The sequence below is a fragment of the Melanerpes formicivorus genome, unplaced genomic scaffold (genome assembly GCF_026170545.1).
Source record: "Melanerpes formicivorus ecotype bairdi unplaced genomic scaffold, bMelFor1.0.p_v2 SCAF_6, whole genome shotgun sequence".
Classification (NCBI taxonomy): domain Eukaryota; kingdom Metazoa; phylum Chordata; class Aves; order Piciformes; family Picidae; genus Melanerpes; species Melanerpes formicivorus.
In genome coordinates this window covers 5,350,041-5,372,865 of record NW_027142358.1, presented here as the reverse complement: position 1 = coordinate 5,372,865, position 22,825 = coordinate 5,350,041, and the positions used below count along the sequence as shown (strand labels likewise).

Below are 22,825 nucleotides of genomic sequence, written 5' to 3'. Positions count from 1 at the left end.
GTGGCTCAAACCTGATTTATTAGTGCAAACATCAAGGGTATGTAAGTTCTTAAATTACCACCTCATCCTCCAGCTGCAAATCCTACACTATATTAACCCTTTCAGAAGGTGTCAAGAGTGCTGCCTATACTGCATACTGCATCTGTTTTCATGAGCATGGGTTTTTCTCTACTTATTCTAACCCAAACAAGTTCAATTCTGCACACTTTTGATGCAAATTGTCCCCAGGTGTTTACTGACATTTCATTTCCTTCTATTGTGAAAGCAGTCCTTCCTTTGCTGTTGTTAGGATAGTTGCCCATGCTGGGCTGCTGGATATTTCTTTGCTAAGGCTGACTGTTTCATCTTCTAGTGACCTGCTTTTTTTACTAGAAGTAAATGTCTGCTTACTTCTGACATACACATGCCAGAGTTCAGATAAGGCCAGAATGTGCCAGAAGTGTGAGACAGAGAACTGTTCTTCCTCTCCTGTCACAACTTCCAAGGACTGGCCACGAAAACTCACAATCCTTCAAAGTTATTTGTTGACAGATCCCAGCAAATGTGTACAATAGTCATAGAATCAATAAGGCTGGAAAAGACCTCAAAGATCACCAAGTCCAACCTGTCACCTAATACCTCATGACTACTAAACCGTGGCACCAAGTGCCACGTCCAATACCCTCTTGAATACCTCCAGGGATGGTTACTCCAGCATCTCCCTGGGCAGCACATTCCAATGGCTAACAATTCTCTGTGAAGAACTTTCTCCTCACCTCGAGCCTAAACTTCCCCTCGCGCTGGGTTGTTTTTCTTTTGTCTGTCATGGCTGGAGACCAAACAACTCTTGACTCACTACCCTGTCTTTAGGAATAGGGCCTTAAAAATTTTCCAACAGTACTAGAATTTTCTTTTAAGGAAACACTCGGTAGATCTTGAATAGAACTCTCTTCTTGACTAAAAGGTCTGCCCATTAAGGAAGAACTGCCCTGTGAAGACACTAGCAGATGGTGGCCTTGGACAGAAGTTTCTTACATGAATCCAGAAAATTAATTCTTGCAAATTTTAAATGCATCATTGACACAGACAATCAAGTTGGGAAGGATTTCAGTTTCTGATGTTGGCCAAGTCACTGGGCCCAAAAGCCATTACCTACATAATTAATTTGGGCACTGCTTTTACATCCATTAAGGAAGGAAAAAGGGTACTCTTTTTGTACAATGCACTGCTTCGCAATTTGTCATGGGTTTTAATCAGAAAGATAATAGATGTCATATTATTAATAGCAAGAGAGATGTGCTAGGCAACGGAGAAACAGTTACCCAAATTTCTGCAGTGTTTGTCAAAAACTAGCACAAAATTAAGGAAAAAGGCACCAGGGCATAAAATAAATGCTTTAAAAAGAAATAAATAAAAGTTTTCTCTTTCCACTGCAATCTTAAGGGTGAGGATGAATTTCAGACCCTGTTTAAGATGATTTCAGAATGTTCAGGACAAACAATGAGAGTCTTTGTGTTGTGGACTCGCACAAGCAGATTGCCCTAGCTACAGGAAAGGTTGCCTAAAGGTACACTTTTGCCAGGAGAGAGAAGTTGTCATACAGTAAATAGAATCAATTTCACCATTAGACTACAACCTACCTGACAGGTTTTTATTTTCCCTTTACTTCCTCCATGAGCCAAGGAACATTTTTGCCCATCTAAGGCCAGGCTATTAACAAGATGATTTTCTAAGAAAAGGGCAAAGCACACACACCCAAAAAGAAAAGAACAAACGAACATTTTTCCTCTTGTTAATTTCAGTGTAAGCAGAAGAATAAACAAAACCCCACATCAGCCTGTGAATGATTCTTTTCTTAGAGACAAACAAGACTCTCTCTTAATCTGCAAATTCCAGAACAGTTATACCTATATGCATATAAGACCATTTATATCAATTTATACTTGTGTATGTGAAGCATCTTTCTGTAAATAAATGCCAAACATTTCCCCCTCAATTTTTTTTCCCCATGTATTTTAAGACAGAAATTCTGTGGAAAAAGTAAATTTACCCACTTGAAATAATCATCCCCCCCATATTCAAACACTATTGCTCTGTTTGTTTTAACAGATAGAGGTTTTTGTTTGGCTGATGTGTAGGACTTTATAACACTGTGGTGAAACTTCAATGAATTTGAGAAACCTTAAAAGTTGCCAGATCATTCTTGGTGGAAAAAAAAAATGTAGGAAAAGATGAGTAATTTCTTTCAGCTTCACTTGGAAGTCTGCTACGTTTTTGTATTTAGCTATATTGTAGTAGGTTGGATTAGTCATGGAGTCTCCTCAAAGCTGCCAGAAAAAGCCTTGCTAATTTACTACTGATAGTACATAGAGAAAAAAATGAAGAATTTGAAGAATATGGACATTCACTGTCCATATATTTTGATGCTAAATAAAATCCTAGGCATTACCTGTGATTTCTAAGGAGAACCCTCTACCTGAAGAAGGATCCACTGGTCTGAGAAAACATTGGATAATTTCATTTTAATTTAGCAACAGAAGAGGGATGTTAGAAGTGAATTCTCTGTAGGATCTGAAGAAGAGAAGGGCCAGATTCTGTGCTTCTGAAAACAAGTGATTCACAGTCATTATTAAGGCATTAAAAAAATCCACAGGATGACTTCACTGCTTTCACAATGACCTGATTCAATCCCATTCAGTGGCACTGCAGTGCTTTTTCCTCCTGCTTGTGCCACCGTGACTGCATAGGTGGCTGCTGGGAAACAGGCTGAGGCTGTGCTTGGACCTGAGAGGAATATGCCTAAAAGCTTCCACATTTTTGCTGTTGTCACAGGAATATCAAGGACTGAGACAGTGTGCTGCAGCTACTCTAAACCAGAATTGAGAGAAATGCAAGCAATTCAAACATGGGATATAAATCACCCTGCTCAGAACCAAATACCTTTATTCTCACTGATAGACTCCTTAAAAGCTGGATCAACTCAGCCTATCTTTCAGACCACCAGCATAAATGGTCACAATCACTGTTATTGTGGTTTAATTGTAGCACTCACTGGATTTCAGTAAGTCATTCATATGCCTAAGCTGCTACGAAAGAATGAAATGCATCAGTGCATGATGCAATGCCCAGGGAAGGTCAATACAACAAATAGGAGATAACATTGACCACTCTTCATGAACCATGCTGAGAAGCCTTTATTGCTTCCAATCTCGAAGCCCACACCGCCATAGTGTTCCTTCCTAGTCATATTAAGGAGACATCTGAGGGATTATGAACTTTAATGTATCCTCTTCATTCTCCAGCTCAACCATTCTCTCAGTTATTTTCCTACAGCAATTAATGCAGCATCCTTTGTCCTGACACTAAATAAAGAAGCAGCCTGCAAGTATCAACAAGATCACCTCGTGTCACCATGAGGGTGAAAGCATTAAGGAATGGCAACAGGACAACAAGCAAACTGAAGACTTCCTCTTTGGAGTCTCACTCTACCTATCACTGACTGTACCTCATGAAAGTGACATGGTCCAACAAACACAGTACCAGCAGGCCACATTCCTATGAAGTATTAAAACAGCAACACTGCGAGTGCTAGAGACTAAGAAGATGTGAAACTACCAGCAGACTGCATTGAAACTGGAAGAGGAAAGTGACTTGTGTTTGTCCTTATTACTGTACAGAAAAATAATATAGTCAGTGTAGCACATCCAAAGCCACTGCATTTTATCATCTCAGGCTTCATTTTTGCAGCCAAAGAAGGATTTATGCTGATTGATTGGAAGTATTACCTGGAAGTATTACCTGGAGTTTGTGCTATTCTTTATTTATTTGCCAAGGAAGGAAGCTCAGTGCTCATTAGGTATTTATTGCATTGAGCAGTTTTATCAAGGCTTTTGAAATCCTATAAAACAAGCTAATCAGGTGAGCAACATTTATATTCATGCTTCAGAGGTTACAAATGAATTTATCAAGTCTAAGGAAGCTTTCAATAGAAGAGGTTTTGCAGTCCAATGCTTAGAGAAGCTGAGGTTCTTCTAGACACTACCTTCTGTAGTGGTTTGAGCCTTAACTGAGAGTTAAAAGCTCAAATGGGGAAAAGGCTGAGAATCTCTTCCCCACTTCCCCCCCACCTCCTCCCTCCAAACAGGGAGAGGAGGGAAAAAAAAGGTAAGGAGCAAATCCACTAATCAACAATCTGGAGTCAGCTTGGAAGTAGAGAGGCAAGTAATTTTTTTTTTTTCTTCAAATATATATATATATATAGCAATAACAGGGAATAAGGTTCACAAGGGCAAGGAATAAGAATGGATGGGAGGGGAATATAAAAAAAAAATAATACAAAACCAGTCTGTCTCTGAAGAGGCGCAGAGGCAGCAGGGAGAAGGATCAGGTCCAGCCACGTGGCTGAGGATCAGGAGAGCAGCTGCAGTAGCTCTCATCCAGCAGAGGCAGGAGCCAAAAAGGAGACCCAACAGCTATGAGGTCCTGCTTTTTATACCCTTGCTGGGCAGGAAGGGGGGAGTGGAACAGACTCAGCTTTCCCAGGGGGGAGACGCCCTTCAGGGAGTGTAAAGTACCCGCAAGCCCTCCACCCTGCTTTCTTCTTTTGTTTTCAGAAAAAGGTGTTAACCCACCACACCTTCTTAGAGATATTAAATAGGAACATTCCCTATATGTGTGTGGGGAAAAAAACAACACAACACAACAACAAGAGGACACAGTCTCAAGCTGCACCAGGGGAGGTTAAGGCTGGAAGTTAGGAAGAAATTCTACACAGAGAGAGTTGATTGCCCATTGGAATGGGCTGCCTGGGGAGGTGGTGGAGTCACCATCATTGGAGGTGTTTACGAGAAGACTAGATAGGGGGCTTGGTCGCATGGTTTAGTTGATAAGTTGGTGTTGGATGATAAGTTGGATGTGATGATCTCGAAGGTCTCTTTCAACCTGGTTTATTCTATGCTATTCTATTCTAAAACAAAACAAAAAATAAAACAAGCAAACAAAAAATCCACAACTGCTGAGCAAACTTGGTTTTCCCCTCAGAGGGTGGAAAGCCTGCAAAAGTAGTGTTCCAGTATAGTGCAATTTAACTGGTACATTTCTGTAGCCTGCAGATAGTAAGAACAAATCAAATTTTACTCTGATGATATGGTGGTAGAAGTCATACCTTCAGCCAATGAGCACTGACAGACCAAGGCTAATGAATTGCACATATGCAAGTGAAAGTGTGACCAGGTTTGGCCATTCTATAGTATTTAGAAACAGGCCCAGAGGGAATGCTGTTGTAAGAACACTGAGCAGCTGTGGGCCCAGGACAAAGCAAAGGCACCGTGTATGTCATGCTCCTAGATGGGATTAGAATATGTTAAAGAAGGGAGGGAGGGATGGAGAGAGGGATGGATGGATGGATGGATGGATGGATGGATGGATGGAGAGAGGGATGGATGGATGGATGCAGTACTTCACTTTGTGTATCCTTGAAGTACACTGCAGCGTAGGGTTAGCCAGCAGAACACAAACTAAAGGACCAGCGTTTTTCATGTAATACCAAATCAAAGCTATCTTGTGCTGTGCTTCAGGAACTAATAACTTTCAGATCAGATGTAAAACCAAGATCCAAACCCCAAGAACCACTGAAGATCCATCCCATTGCATTTTTTCATTCATGTTAATCCAAAACCCCTGGCTATACTTCCATTGAGGAAATTGCTATTTGCATCTGCAAATTTCTCCCCTTGTTTTGGTCTAAGCAGACCAAATATATTCCTGTGTACCACCACCAGTCTGTTCATCCCATTCTTCTCCAAAATTCTGTGCTGCTTATACTCCTGCCTTCTGTAGCAGCAGTAGCTTTGTGCTATGTCATTTCAGCAGTGGATGCATTGGTCAATTCTGTTGAGTAACAAGCAATATGACAAGGGGAAATAGCCTAAAGTTGCACTAGGGTAGGATTAGGCTAGATAGTAGGGGATAAAAATCACTGGAAGGGTTGTAAACACTTCAAGGAGCTGCCCAGGGAAGTGCTGGAGTCACCATCCTTGGAAGCATTTGACAGAGGTGCAGGTGTGGTGCTGGCGAATATGGTTTAGCAGTGAACACAAAATGCTGGGTTACCAGTTGGACTTGATGATCTTTAAGGTCTCTTTAAGGCAAAACAACCCTATGACACATGCAGAGTAGAAGTAGGTTCTTTTGTGAACACCTAGACTGAATAGCATCTTAGTGCCAAGAATTTCCTAAGCAGGTCAAGACACACATTATACAACATTTAAGTAAAAATTTCCTTGAGCATGAGAAGAACAAAAACAAACCAAATGTGACTTTTAGCAAACAGTCCACAGAAGCAACTGCTTTCTGTGGGGGCTGACTGGCAGATTAAGCAATGCTGACTCTACACCAAACCCCTGCTTCAAGACTTAGGGAGACGGTATACTTGTCAGCTCCTCTTCTTCAGTCTAGTTTTTAAGTGAAATTATATGTTAAGAAAGGTTGTTATTCACTAAGGATGATAGGGTTCATCTCTTGGAAATTAACATAAACTTTGTGAATTTAAGTTGTTCACCTGGATGCTTTCTCTAGATAACAGTAAGAGAAAACTCTCCTAAGAGGGAAAAATCACCCAGTCTTATAAAAAAACATAAAAGACATTTTCTGGCTTGTCCTTTGGAAGTTGTATCATCTTTCTCTGCCTAGCAGCAGCTCAGGTACTACAGAAGAGTTGGTTTCATTTAAGAGGGTATTTGTTCAAAGCAAGTGTAGCAGAGACTGATCTCTCCATTCTCCAGAGCTGACAGCACAGTCCCTTCAACAACAAACCTGAGAGATGTGGGAAGTATTTAAAGAAACCCTTAGCCAGCTGCGTACAGCAACCAGCATGAAACAATATTCGTTGCTTCACAAAGACTTGCAACACACTTCCCTCACAGAGCAATCAATTGTATATTCTTTCAGATGATTTAATCACCCACCTCTGTACCCCGAGCCTTCCAAACTCTTCCTCAACACTTACACTTGCCAGCAGTTCACCTTCAACCACCTATCATTAAATACACAGAGCAGAATAGGCTTTCCTTGAGGTTGTTTAGTGGCACAATGTAATAATGGGTAACTTACTGTCAGAAATCCAAAAATATTGAAAGAAGAGAGGAAGGAGAAGGAGAAAGCCCAGAAACTGTGACCTGTTAAAATGACATCGGCTTCTGTTCGGGTTTCAAGGATCCATAGGTACATGGGGCTAACTTTCTACATCTTTGAGATGGCACTGGTGAGAGAACCAATGTCCTCACTCTCAGGTCACCAGGCTGGAAAATCTCAAATACTTTTCATTTGCTGGGCAAGCAGCAGATCTCTAATTTGCATTCAGTATATTCAGATGCTCAATGCTCTTTTGGCAACTTCATCTCTCCACTAAAAGCACAGAGAACTGTAAGGAGCTATCATAAGATTTGTCGTGTGTTTGTTTTTTGTTTTATAGAATCACAGAATTTCAGGGGCTGGAAGAGACCTCAAAAGATCATCCAGTTCAACCCCCCCGCCAGAGCAGGATCACCTACACCAGATCACACGGGAGCACATCCAGGCAAGTTCTGAATATCTCCAGAGAGGGAGACTCCACAACCTCCCTGGGCAGCCTGTTCCAGGGCTCTGTCACCCTCACAGTGAACATTTTTTTTCCTTGTATTTATGTGAAACTTCCTATGCCTCAAACTTCCACCCACTGCCCCTTGTCCTGTCATTTTCCCTCTCACTGCTGAGCTAGCATGGTGAAGGTATCATCACTCACATTTTCCTCCATGCCCTCACTGCTTGTCAGTCACTGACTTGCACCTCAGTTCCTTGGTTATAGACTATGAACAAAGGCAACTTTGAAAAAACAAAAAAAGCCAACTTCAAACCATTTGATCTCTCCTTTCATCCTCAGCCAACAGCAAACAACACTAAACCACGACACCAAAAAACCAGATGTTCCTACATTCAACAGAAATGATCAGAGCACGTCACTGTCTTAATCCCAATATTAAAAATGCAACAATCAAAATGAGGTATTAACAAGGGACAAAAGGATTTACAGAGTACTCAGAAGTGTTCTTATCGTTACCCAGAAATTCATTATAAAGTTATTGTGCTTTGTGAAAGTTGAGTAACAGATCCTGAATTTGATACAGAGGAGAGGCTTTCACCCAGAAACATTCTGCTATGTTTCGTATGGTTATAAAACTCTGGCTATAAAATTTGTCAATATTTTACCAAAATTCATAGAATCATAGAATCAATAAGGTTGGAAAAGACTTCAGAGATCATCAAGTCCAACTTGTCACCCAACACCTCATGTCTACTAAACCATGGCACCAAGTGCCACGTACAATACTTTTTTGAACACCTCCAGAGACGGGGACTCCACCACCTCCCTGAGCAGCACATTCCAATGGCTAACAGCTCCCTCTGCGAAGAACTTTTTCCTCACCTTGAGCCTAAAGTTCTCCTGGTGCAGCTTGAGACTGTGTCCTCTTGTTCTGGTGCTGATTGCCTGGGAGAAGAGATCAACCCCCTCCTGGCTACAACCACCCTTCAGGTAGTTGTAGAGAGCAGTAAGTTCTCCCCTGAGCCTCCTCTTCTCCAGGCTAAACAATTCCAGCTCCCTCAGCCTCTCCTCATAGGGCTTGTGCTCAAAGCATCTCCCCAGCCTTGTTGCCCTTCTCTAGACATGTTCAAGAGTCTCAATGACCTTCTCAAACTGAGAGGCCCAGAACTGGACACAGTATTCAAGGTGTGACCTAACCAGTGCAGTGTACACAGGCAGAATGACCTCCCTGTTCCTGCTGGCCATACTGTTCCTGATGCAGGCCAGGATGCCATTGGCCTTCTTAGCCACCTGGGCACACTGCTGGCCATGTTCAGCCTACTATCAACCAGTACCCCCAGGTCCCTTTCTGTTTGGCAGCTCCCCAGCCACTCCAACCCCAGCCTGTACCACTCCATGGGGTTGTTGTGGCCAAAGTGCAGCACCTGGCATTTGGACTTGTTGAATGCCATCTTGTTGGATTCTTCCCATCTATCCAGCCTGTCAAGCTCCCTCTGGAAAGCCCTCCTACCTCTAACAGATCGACTCCTGCTCCCATCTTGGTGTCATCTGCAAATTTACTGATGACTGACTCAATGCCCTCATCCAGATCATCAGTAAAGATATCGAACAGGATGGGGCCCAGCACTGATCCCTGGGGAACACCACTAGTGACTGGCCCCAACAAATTCAGCAAAACAAATTCTCCCCTGCTTTCCAGAAGATGAAAACCACTCTACAGACTGAATGCTGGACATATATCAGTCAGAAAATATATTCATGTTCATCAGAAATCAAAAGTAGTGAACTCAGTTCAGCTTTGCACAAGATAGGTAGAAAAAAACATCACTTTCCTAATGAGTATTGTGTAGCTATCACTCCACCTGGAAGCTCTTGCAATTTGAACACATCATAGTTTCATAGTTTCATAGTTTCATTCAGGGTTGGAAGGGACCACAAGGATCATCTAGTTCCAACCCCCCTGCCATGGGCAGGGACACCCCACACTAGATCAGGCTGGACAGAGCCTCATCCAGCCTGCTCTTAAACACCCCCAGGGACGGGGCCTCGACCACCTCCCTGGACAACCCATTCCAGGGTTTCACCACTCTCATGGTGAAGAACCTCCTCCTCACATCCAGCCTGAATCTCCCCACCTCCAGCTTCATTCCATTCCCCCTAGTCCTATCACTACCTGAGATCCTGAGAAGTCCTTCCCCAGCCTTCCTGTAGGCCCCCTTCAGATACTGGAAGGCGACAATTAGGTCACCTCGGAGCCTTCTCTTCTGCAGACTGTACAGCCCCAACTCCTTCAGTCTGTCCTCATAGGAGAGGTGCTCCAGCCCTCTGATCATCCTCGTGGCCCTTCTCTGGACACGTTCCAGCACCTCCACATCCCTCTTGTAATAGGGGCTCCAGAACTGGACACAGTACTCCAGGTGGGGCCTCACCAGGGCTGAGTAGAGGGGGAGGATCACCTCCCTCGACCTGCTAGCCACACTTCTCCTGATGCAGCCCAGGATCTGATTGGCTTTGCGGGCTGCAAGTGCACACTGAGAGCTCATGTTGAGCTTTTTGTCCACCAGCACCCCCAAGTCTCTCTCCTCAGGGCTATCCTCCAGCCAGTCACTGCCTAGCCTGTATTTGTGCCTGGGATTGCCTCGACCCAGATGCAGGACCCTGCACTTGCTCTTATTGAACTTCATGAGGTTGGCCTGTGCCCACCTCTCCAGCCTGTCAAGGTCCCTCTGGATGGCCTCCCTTCCCTCCAGCGTGTCTGCTGCACCACACAGCTTGGTGTCATCAGCAAACCTGCTGAGGGTGCACTCAATGCCACTGTCCATGTCCCCCACAAAGATGTTGAATAAGATAGGTCCCAGGACTGATCCCTGAGGGACTCCTGAGGGACATCATGACAACTTTCTTTTCCATCAGTTCCCATACACATTCCTGATGATGGGACTACAGGATTTGAAGCAGCAGCTGATGGATATACACAGCCATGGATTAAGCACCTCCCAGGGAGGTGGTGGAGTCACCATCACTGGAAGTGTTTAAAAAGAGACTGGATGAGGCACTTAGTGCCATGGTTTAGTTGATTAGATGGTGTTGGGTCATAGGTTGGACTTGATGATCTTGAAGGTCTTTTCCAACCTGGTTAATTCTGTATTCTGTAAGCTTGACATCAGAAACTTGGGTACTGGTTTAACTCCTGTATTAGAAAGAAGGTCCAAAGAAGTCCCAGAGATACTGAAACTGAAGCAGGACACAACTCTGCTGCTGGTGGTACTCTCATTATCTGTGTACTTCCACAGCAGGGCATTAATTTCAGTAATTGTTTCTAGTTGATTCTGGCTATAAGGTCACAATCCAAATCACAGTGGATACTTTGTTCTTTTTTCTCTTTTCCCTTCAGCCTCACCAAAACATTAGTTCATGCAGGTCCCCAAGTTCAGAGGAAAAGTTTAAAAAAAAATGAGGAAAACATTAATTGTCAGGTGTGTTTTCCTTATATCCTAACAATCTGGAACTAACATATCAGGGATAAAACCCAGGGCTACAAACTAGTGGCAAGCAGTAGGCCTGTAATTTTAAGTTTATGAATATCTAACATTTTAAACTAAAAAAAGAAAAGGAAAAAATGCAAACAATGCTGAAGGGAAAGGGAAAGAAAATTCCCCAAGTTCATTGAGGGCAAATCAGCCTCAACACTTTTGCAGTGGCTGAGATTCTGGGATGCCTACTGTGTTGATGGGCAAACAGCATCAGAGGTCAGTAATGCTCTGTATGCATGTCATTACCTGCAACACCACCACTTCATTGTACCTGACATGTCTACAGTGAGGACTTCCAGCTGCCAATGTTCACTGAGCTGAAAAAGGTCAAAGAAATAAAACTGACCTTTTCACTGAGGCCTGCTAGGTAAACATGAGGCACTACTAGGCTTGAAAATGGATTACAGGGAGCGGGGGAATAAGAACTCTTGCAGGAGCCTCCACAAGTAAAATCCAATAATGTATCCACTCCATCTTGTGAAATCACAGCAGTCATTTGGACTTTGTTGGCTTCCAGGGTAGAGGTTTTCAGCCAAGCATCACATCTGACAGAAATGGGTCTATGCTAAAGACTGGAAAGTCTCTTGCTCAGTCCCCTAAGAAGGCAGACCCAAATCAGGCCTATGGGCGTATCCTGTACCTTTGCTACTGTCACCACTCACGAGGCATGCAGGAACAGCAGTATTAGTTTTGCATCGGGTCCTGACTCCCCCACGTCCATCCTTTACAGATAAAAGATCACTTTGTCTCTTGCGGTTAGATACAGAGGTTGCCTTGGCTTTGTACAAAGTTCTTCTGAGTGCTTTCCACACCCCAGCTCTTCAGTGGTCAGCATTGGTCAGGCACTAGCTCTCATTTCAGCACTCAGCACTATGTTATCTCTCCTGTCTTTAACACTACTAAGACTTTTTTACAAGGCATCAATACAGGAGGACCAGAGGGAGTCATATTTACCAGATACAGGGAACAAGCCAGATCCAACATCAACATGCTGCGTCTCTCTCTTTCTAGGGAAAACACTGAGTAACTTGAGAAAGCTCAAATTACCTAAAGGCAAGCTTAGGTCAACCCTGAGCATTTGTGAAAACATCCCAGCCCAGGAGTTAGCATCCATATTGTCAAGAATTGAGCACCCACAATATTAAAGACTGCATGCAGTGTAATAGCAACAGCTGGGTGAAGTCCTCATTGGAAAATCATAGAATCAGTCAGGGCTGGAAGGGACCCACAAGGATCATCTAGTTCCAACCCCCCTGCCATGGGCAGGGATACATCACACTAGATCAGGCTGGCCTGACCATAGTTAGATATCAAGGAGAGAACAAGAAGGCCAGGAAAGCCTGGCCTGTCAATACACAGCAGTTTGAGCTTTCAGAAACCCTCTCTGTGCTTCCAGATTGGGAAGGAAATGCACAGAGTAGAATCAAGGTCCCTATCCTGACACAGGACCAGCAATAGGTGATGTGAAGCAACACAAACCCTATACTTCTGAAACCACAGCAGGACTTTTAAAAGGAAAACTACACAACTTGTGGTCATATTACAGGGAGAATCTATTACAGGAAGGATCTGGACATGCTGGAACGTATCCAGAGAAGAGCCACAAGGATTAGAGGGCTAGAGCACCTCTCCTGTGAGGACAGACTGAGGGAGTTGGGGCTGTTCAATCTAGAGAAGAGAAGGCTCCAAGGAGACCTTAGTGTGGCCTTCCAGTATCTTAAGGGGGCCTACAAGAAATCTGGTGAGGGACTTTCTAGGGTGTCAGGTGGTGATAGGACTAGGGGGAATGGAACAAAAAATAGAAATGGATATATTCAGATTGGATGTTAGGAAGAATTTCTTCACCATGAGGGTGGTAAGACACTGGAACAGGTTGCCCAGGGAGCTGGTAGAAGCCTCATCCCTGGAGGCTTTTAAGGCCAGGCTGGATGAGGCTCTGGGCAACCTGATCTAGTGTGAGGTGTCCCTGCCCATGGCAGGGAGGTTGGAACTAGATGATCCTTGAGGTCACTTCCAACCCTAACAACTCTATGATTCCATATCAGCATGAAGCAGGTACTGTGAAGCCACGATGCCTACAGACAGCACCCAATAATATGCAGGTTTCACAATTCCTTCTATTTATTTTCTTTTAATAGTGCAAAACACTGACTCAAAAAATTTGCTCACCATAACTGTACCATTCTTTAATATTATTACATGTCATATTTTATGTGACTTAGCCTGCTGATGCAAGTGACTGTCACCAAGTCAAGGCATATTAAAAACAAACAAGTAAGAAGCAACATACAAGCTGATCAGTCACACATTTACCTTTACAGCTGTCTTGTCATTTTAAAAGAACATCCCTTCAGAAGCCTGAGCAGTATTTTCCTTTGTGTGGATTTTTTATTTTACTTTTTTTTTCCCCTAGAACATTCAAGTGCATCTTTAATGTATTATTCAAACAGAAGCAATGATTAATTAATCAAAACTCCGTTGTATAGGGAGAAGAAAACTGGGCTCTTGTGCAACACTTGGCCAGATGCTCCAACTTAAAGGGAATCATAAGGGAGGATGTGTCAGCAATAGTGCTTAATTATGCAATAAAAATTTATATGATTTCAGACACAGCTTTCAGGTTTTTAGCAGCATCTCTTTTCAGTACTTCTCTTCACCATATATAGGCAATGTGCCTCCTTCTATATCCCATCTACTGGAATTATTGCAGGAAAGAGCACTTGCTCAAATCTCATGCAATCTGGCCTGCCTAGAACAACCAGCACCTGGATCCAAAGCTGACCTAAAATAGGTCACTTCAGATGACAAGTGTCCCTCCTGTGTGCCTCAGTACCCTTTAGGTAAGGAAGACAGATCTGTGTAACTATAAGGAATCAAGTATGGAGTTAGGAGGGCTGGTCTCTACTTTTGGCTTTTTTGAGCTGTATGAGCCAGCTTATTTCTTGCTGTTTTCTTTCTTCTCCAATACTATATCTTTTCAAAGTTGTGAACTTGAGAGCAAACACACATACACCCAAAAAAAAGTGTGTTCAAATGTCTTGAACAAATAGAACAGAACAGAACAGAATAGAATAGAATAGAATAGACCAGACCAGGTTGGAAAAGACCTTCGAGATCATTGAGTCCAACCTATCACCCAACACCATTTTATCAATTAAACCATGGCACCAAGTGCCTCATCCAGTCGCCTCCTAAACATCTCCAGTGATGGTGACTCCACCACCGCCCTGGCCAGCTTAACCCCCTGCCTAGGAGAGGTTTGAGCAGGGCTGTTTCAAAAAGGGAAGAAGCCATTTTGTGGTGGACACAACGGGAACAGTAACCTGTGACACCTACAAATAAAATGCAAACTACATGTTTAGAGCAACATTTTTCCAGCAATAGCAACAAAGCATGACAATAGGTTGAAACTTTCTGTGGAGCATCTATTCTCAGTAGCCTGGACATCTTGAAGAAGCTGGATGCACTTCTGTCAGAAACAGTTCAGGTTGAGTTATTCTTGCCACAGGGCAGACATGAGCTACATGATCTCTCTGTGATCTCTTCTAGCTTTACTTTTCTACAATTCCACAGTTTTTAAGAGAAAATTAAGTTTCCAGTTGGGGTATTTTTTCCAAAGCACAGAGCTCTTCATTGTTTTCATTAATGAAAATAGCTACACTGGTCTTAAACTAATACATAACAAATAGGTTTTTCAGACATTTTTAATGTTTTGCACAATATAACTTTTTTTCCCCATCTGGTTAATACTTCCAGTCAGAAGTTGCAGGAAAACATCAGCCCAAAGAACTGATTTAATTTGGCTGAGGGGTTTTTTAGTGGGTTTGGGTTGGTTTGTTTGTTTTATTTTCTTTCTTCTGTCATTTAAAACATCAGGCATGGGATTCAAAATAATGTAATAAAAACAGAGAATGAAGCAATAGGTCTGTGGTGACAAGTTGGATTTGATGATCTTTGAGGTGTCTTCCAACCTTGGTGATTCTGTGAACAGTTTCACAGCTTGTCAGCGCAAGAGCTCAGAGGCCCTGAGCTCCAACCAGTCTGCTTAATTCCCTTCAAAATCACTACCTGAAACCCATAAGTTAGACAAAAACAAACAGAGAACAACAACAAACCCGCAAAACCTAAAAAAACCCAACAAATTAAAAATCCTTAAACATCTGGTTCAAGAATATGCAAAAATCAGAAGGCAGAAGACCTAAGCTTGAAGTCCTGTATTTTATTCCACTTCTTTATCTTCCCCCCACCCCATACTTCTTTCCCTGACCTACTGCACCCTCATCTTTCTGTTTCCACAATCACATGCATGATCATGCATATGGTAATGATGCAGACACCAAGGGAAGTAGACTCTGGGAGGAGTTATCCAGAAAGAACAGACAACCATAGCAAAGATGGAGATGGGAAAGCATAACATTCTCTTGTACATTTGAGAGGTACAAGACAAAGAAATTGCAAAAACACCTGCAAATGTGAAACACTTCAGCTCTTCTATAATGTTATTTTTTAGGTAGGAGCTGATTGTTCCAAAAACCACTATGGTCCCTTAGCCAAGCTCTCAGTTCTGCCAGCACTGGACATACAGAAGACTACTGAGATTATCACTGTCTAATGAATCATTGCAAATTAATCAGGCTAACAGCCTTTAAGGTTATTGTAATGATGGTATCTACCATTTTCTGCAATGCAAAGAACATCTTTTAGATTCACATTAAACCAAACAGTTTCTTTGGGCTGGAAAATCTCTTGGAGAGAAGTATCTTGATGAAGGCTTTGTGAGACAGTAAATCTACCATATCCCTTAGATAACTTGCTTCAATGCTTACCAGGCCATACTGTTATATTAGTACCTAATTTAACTACACTACAAAAATGGGCTATATGACTTTTACTTTTCCCAGGAAACCATATACCTATATGCAGAAACAAGTCATTATCTCACACACACAAATTTAAAAAGTAAAATATAATAAATGACCAATAATACAGAGTATGAGCAAAGGTAATTGCTTAATAGAGATACTCTTTCCTGCTGGGAAGTAATTGGGAAAGACAAAACATCTCCCACTAAAGATGCAGCTAGCTGGCTCTCCTGAATTTAAAGAGGCAAGATCCAAGAGACTGCCCTTCCAAGAGCTGCCAGTGAAATCAGAATCTTAATTATGGGATGTTGTTTGTTGTTTTCCTAAGAGCTGACAATTGCTAGGGGCAATGATACAGAGGTATCTGAACCCACTCCACCTGGATTAGCCAATATGTCCAAATGGCCTCAGGTGAAAAGAAGATAACTGAGGCCCTGGAAAGTAGGAAGCCCATCTGCATAACTCTACTCCTGAGATAATTAGCCTTTTTAAGAAGCAGGAATAATTAGTGTAAGGACATATTACCTACAGGTATCTCTGCTTGCCACTGCAGTAGGCAAACCCCAACAGCTGGACAGCTGTGTCCTTACCAGAGTTGTGTCTAACATATTAATGTCGGCGATTTGCTAGATCCTTTCCAGAAATTTCATTTCCTTGCTTATTGCTACTCCTTTCTACATTTGCTCTCTACTGATACAGGTTAAATATTTTAAGACCTATGCCATTTCATTTTTAACACCCATATCACTGACAGCATGTAATGGCGCAAACTGGGTCATGACATCATACAGAATACAGAATTAACCAGGCTGGAAAAGACCTCCAAGATCATCAAGTCCAATCTATCACCCAACACCATCTAAACTAAACCATGGCACCAAGCACCCCATCCAGTCTCTTCCTAAACACCTCCAGTGATGGTAACTCCACCACCTCCCTGGGCAGCCCATTCCAATGGCCAATCACTCTTTCTATGAAGAATTTCTTCCTAACATCCAGCTTAAACCTCCCCTGGCCCAGCTTGAGACTGTGTCCCCTTGTTCTGGTGCTGGTTGCCTGGGGAAAGAGAACAAACCCCATCTGGCTACAACCTCCCTTCAGCAATAAGATCTCTTCTGAGCCTCCTCTTCTCCAGGCTAAGCAACCCCAGCTTCCTCAGCCTCTCCTCACAGGACTTGTGCTCCAAACCCCTCCCCAGCTTTGTTGCCCTTCTCTGCACATGTTTGAGCAATTCAACATCTTTCCTAAACTGGGGGCCCCAGAACTGGACACAGCACTCAAGGTGTGGCCTAACCAGTGCTGAGTATAGGGGCACAATAACTTCCCTTCTCCTGCTGGCCACACTATTCCTGATGCAGGCCAGGATGCCAATGGCCTTTCTTTGGATATAGGGAGATGAATTTTTCTAACAGTAGTTACAACAAAAGCTACTCTATAGATCTACATATAACCTGATCATTTTCATACCAGTTAGTCAAAAATGACTAATTATCAAGTTCTAGCCACCCTGGTCCCTTGGGCCGTAGTGAATGTCACCATGTCTCAATTCAGCTAGTCTAAACCCTGCAAGGTTTTCAGCAGCTGGGGTTCTCCCTTAAACCTCTCCACTTCCCTAGGGAGAGTGATATAGAGATAAGCCTTATCGTTCTGTCCTCTCTTCCAAGCATCCTCCCTGATGCCCAAAATATTGTAAGGAGTTAGCATCAGAGTCCAGATAACCCTCAAACCGACACAGAGTCCCAGAAAGAAGCTTGAGCTGATTTTCTTTCCCCTAATCAGTGTGTAGAGCTCATTTTACATTTTTGCTCAAGCACTTCTGATGTGCATGACCAGGAGGCAGTTAATTTACTCCACCACGTGGGGCAGCTCTGCAAAAGAAAACAAATTAAAAAAAACAAATACTACCTTTTCTCTTCCCAAGAGAGCAGAAGGAAAAAAGCAGACAGGAAGCAGTCATTACAAACCTAAGCCCTGCTTTCCACATTCACGCATCAAGTATTGGTGATGCAGGTGGAGAGGGTAACAAGATGACAGAGTGGCAATGCTGCAGATTCTCTAAGAAATTCAGTCCATGCTTAGCATCCTTTAAGGAAGACAAAAAAAGAAACTCTTGGTGGATGTTGTTAGCCATCCTTATTACCACAGCACACAGCTGGCTTACATTCAGCTCTCTGTCTACCAAGACCCCCAGGTGTTTCTCTGCAGAGGTGTTTCCCAGCCAGTCTGTTCCCAGCCCATTTTGCTGCAGGGATTTATTTTACCCCAGGCTCAGGATTTCACATTTGTCCTCACTCAGTTTCATCAGTTTGCTGTTGGCTCACTCCTGCCTGTCCAGGTCCCTCTGAATGGCAGCCCTTGAGCTATTTATTAGTACCCTAAAGCTGGTACTATTTGGGAAATATTGTTATCTGCAACATTTTTTGTGTCACAGTCCACCTCTGTTTTCCCCTACACACACAGCTACTTGAAAATCCCATCCTAATCATGGCTTTGCTTCCTCCTGCACTGCCTGACCATATAAATGGAGCCATTCAAAGTGTTAAAATATTTATATTGCACTCTCATCCTCCAGGAGTAGAAGTGAGATAAAGCACAAACTCCTCTAACTCATCTACCTTTATGAGGCAGAAAAACAGCACTTTACACATTGACTCACTTTCTCTGCATGCAACAGCCAGCCTCAGCAAAGATAATTGCATGTAGCCTTGCTCAAGATCTTTGGAAAATTCCTCTCAGTCAATGGTGTGTAAAAGTAGAACCATGACACACTGGGAGGGGCATCTCCTACAGAGGTTTCTCAAAACTACCTACACTGTGCATTGCCCCTTCACTCTCATTTTCAGTGCACCTGACTGCATCACATTTTAAACATATGGAATGGAATGGAATGGAATGGACCAGGTTGGAAAAATCTTTGAGATCATTGGGTCCAATCTATTACCCAACACCATCTAATCAACTAGACCATGGCACTAAGTGCCTCATCCAGTCTCTTTTTATAGACTTCCAGGGATGGTGATTCCACCACCTCCCTGGGCTGCCCATTCCAATGGCCAATCACTCTTTCTATGAAGAACTTCTTCGTAACATCCAGCCTAAACCTCCCCTGGTGTGGCTTGAGACTGTGTCCTCTTGTTGTGGTGCTGGTTGCCTGGGAGAAGAGACCAACCCCCACCTGGCTACAACCTCCCTTCAGGTAGTTGTAGACAGCAATCAGGTCTCCTGTGAGCCTCCTCTTCTCCAGGCCAAGCAACCCCAGCTCCCTTCTGGATTTAATGATTCCTTCAATAAAACCACTCAGCATATGCTCCTCTGTCTTGAAATGGTTAAGTGTGAGCAGCAACAACATCATTTTGCTAGTCAGCAGCATTTCATGAGCTTCCTAACAGAGCTTTTATGAAAAAAAATAACCTTATCAAAGGTAGGAGCATTTCTGTTAGACTCCCTTACAGAAAATGCCTGAGCTTTTCTCCATCTATTTCTTCTCTAAATGGCAACAGGAAGCACTTTGGTAGCTCTGAAAGGACCAACACTGAGCTTTCTTAACAAATGCCTGTCACACTGAAACCAACTTCCTGAGCATAAATTATTCATGTTTAAGGATAAAAGTATCAGAGTGGATAACCCAGAAGATTAGGACATTTCTTGCATGGCACTTTTCTTCTTCTGCAGGGCAGGCTGTTTCTGTTATTTGTAGCTAAGATTTGCCAAGAAAGTTAAACTCAGCCAAGACATCCAAAGGTCTTTTTGGATCACTCTTTCACTTCTCTCCCCATTACTGTTCATCATACAAAAAGGTGTTTTGACATTTCTACACCATTCACTCAGACCAAGGACACAAATGCAGAATTCAAGGGTTTCAGATAATCAAACACCAGCAGACTCCTGACTGGGATTTCCACCAGATGGGAGATAGGCATTTGAACTCACTTAGGACCTTTTCCAATGCCAGTTGTGAGTGGCATAATGAAACCATCTTTGCTTTTGGCTCCTTTTAGGGGGAGTAGGAGCAGGTGCTTTTTTATCATCTGCAGTGTTCTCTGAGCAGCTTGGAAAGTTTTTAATACTCTGTAATTGATGCCTTTACCCAATGATGAAAAGTATAGTTGCTCAGTGTTACATGCACGAAGGAAAGGAAGAAATAACTGAAAATGAAGTGGGATTTTTTCTAAGTTAAGAGATAATATTTGAGGAAGAATATGTTACAGAGTCTGGAAAGCCAATCAGATCCTGGGCTGCATCAAGAGAAGTGTGGCCAGCAGGTCAAGGCAGGTGGGGTCTCCCCCTCTACTCAGCTCTGGTGAGACCCCACCTGGAGTACTGTGTCCAATTCTGGAGCCCCTATTACAAGAGGGATATGGATGTGCTGGAATGTGTCCAGAGAAGGGCCATGAGGATGATCAGAGGGCTGGAGCACCTCTACTATGAGGACAGACTGAAGGAGTTGGGGCTGTTCAGTCTGCAGAAGAGAAGGCTCCGAGGTGACCTAATTGTGGCCTTCCAGTATCTGAATGGGGCCTACAGGAAGGCTGGGGGGGACTGCTCAGGATCTCAGGTAGTGATAGGACTAGGGGGAATGCAATGAAGATGGAGGCGGGGAGATTCAGGCTGGATGTGAGGAGGAAGTTCTTCACCATGAGAGTGGTGAAACCCTGGAATGGGTTGTCCAGGGAGGTGGTTGAGGCCCTGTCCCTGGAGGTGTTTAAGCCCAGGCTGGATGAGGCTCTGGCCAGCCTGATCTAGTGTGGGGTGTCCCTGCCCATGGCAGGGGGGTTGGAACTAGATGATCCTTGTGGTCCCTTCCAACCCTGACTGATACTATGAGTCTCTCTTTAGATGCACTAGATCACATGATTTTTCGGTAAAATGGTAAATTCTATTTTTCTTCTATACTCCTGCTTAACATGTGGATCCACTATAGCAGCCATGAGGTGAATCAGTTTCCACTCTGAGTTATGGCTCAAATTCACTCATTTCTGCATTTTCTGTATTTCTAGAATTTTTCTATAAATCCAGTTAGACTCCCTAGCTAAGATACACTCCTAGCTGTCTGCAGCTCGCCTCTGGGCTGCTTTTTCAAAGTTTCTAAATTGTATTTTGATACATGATTCATACAAGGTGTGATATGCCCTTTCATTAATTTTCCTCAAGCAGAGATAGTTGGATACTATTAGGTCAAAAGCAGTTGAAAAAAAAACCTCCTGCTTTTTTCATTGATGTAACTCAGTGAATCAATATGCTTCCTACTCAAACAGTTCTACCCTCAAGGGAAGTCAGATGTTCATGGTCCTGACCTTAAATATTGGCCTTTAGCCCATCACTTAAAATGATAGACAGTAATTACAGAATTGGTGGACAGAACTGCCAGTTGAGGGGGTGGAAAAAGAGAGAGAGAGAGAGGAGAAAAAATAAACAAACAGGGAAGTCAAAGATGATTGGAAAGAAGACATGGATACAGTAAGATCTGGCTAACAGGATCTCACTAAGAGGGTAATATACTCTTGCTTGACACCAATAATAAATACGCTGAATCTGACCTGTTTTATGAAAACCAAGGCACATTCTAGGATGGAAATCCTGAGTATAAAGAACACTGATTCAACTCTTTACATGTCAGACACATTATCCCTTCTACCCTCAACTCTGCTGGTCAAGCCCTTGGAATCTCAAAAGCTGCTTTAGCTAGTGTCACCCAAAAGATACTGCTGCTAGAGAGTGTGAATTCAGACCCTATATTTCAAGAATAGAGCACCCTGCAAACTCTGCTTAGCACTCATTTGAGAACAGGAGCATTCAATTTGTCTTCCCCTCTTTTTCTTTTTGTTTTTTTTCTTAAAGAAAACAGACCCTGCAGTGCTTACTTGAACTCTTCAGTATCACAGAAGCCACATTTGCACACTTCAAGCTTCCAAAATCTTCAGCCACCTTGGCTGCACACCTAATTAAGATCTGAAAAGGACTAGGTTTGCATAGGGCAGGTGCTCTTACCGCCTGAAGGTCACACAGCTTCAAGGTATTTCCCTCTCTGCTTCCACAGTCTTTGCTTTTGAAAAATTAAAATGCAGCTACAAATTTCTAACCCAAAATGCAAAAGCAATCTTTCCCAACATTTCTCTTCCCTGGTAAACGTTTTGTTGGCATTATGCAGTTTGCAAAGAGATGTCCTACTCCAGCCTACAAAGCAAAAGCTGTGCCTCAGCACTGCTACAAAGTGCAATACTGCTGCAGGCATTTTAATATACAGCAGCTCTTTTATGTTGCTACCTGCCTCCGAGACTAACAAAACTAATCACTGGAAAGATGAAGCATGTTCAGGATATATTTTCTCCTCATCTCCAATGGCACATGCCATGAAATGCCTCATGCATAATCCACACTAGATAAACTTGGTTTCCTTTTGGACTGCCAGCTTACTGTCACACCAGCAAACAAAGCTTTGGAGCAGTATTTCAGTCAGAAGCAGAGGCTTTGGAGAAGTCTGTTAAGATGTATTTGTAAACAAATCCCAGTAGCAACTTAAGAGAGTTCTTTCGACATAAAATGGCAAATGTAGATTTTGTTTTGATGATACCTTGAAAGAAGACAGCTGCAGTTTCCCAAAACAATACCCTCTTTTCCCAGATGTTTTCTACACAGTCAAGAGAATTTCTTAACAAAAGCAAATGCTGTAGGCTCAACATAGCCAGCCTAGGAGTGCTATTCTTGGGCAGAGAAAAGCATGGAAAACTGACAGTTTTCAGTACTCAGGTGAAAAGACTAATGCTTGTGATCACAATACAAAAGTGGCTGGTTTCATCATAATTATGTTTTACCAGGTGCAGAGAAAAGAAGCTGGCCTCCCTGGATATCTAGCCTCCTTGTATACCTGAAAA

The 22,825-nt window shown here is 42.9% G+C and overlaps 1 protein-coding gene across 3 annotated transcripts in view; it reads right to left on the bottom strand.

The window, feature by feature from the left end:
• The window catches only part of SORCS1 (sortilin related VPS10 domain containing receptor 1), a 315,355-nt gene that overhangs the window by 242,972 nt on the left and 49,558 nt on the right, over positions 1-22,825 (bottom strand). The gene's annotated exons all lie outside the window — the stretch shown is intronic.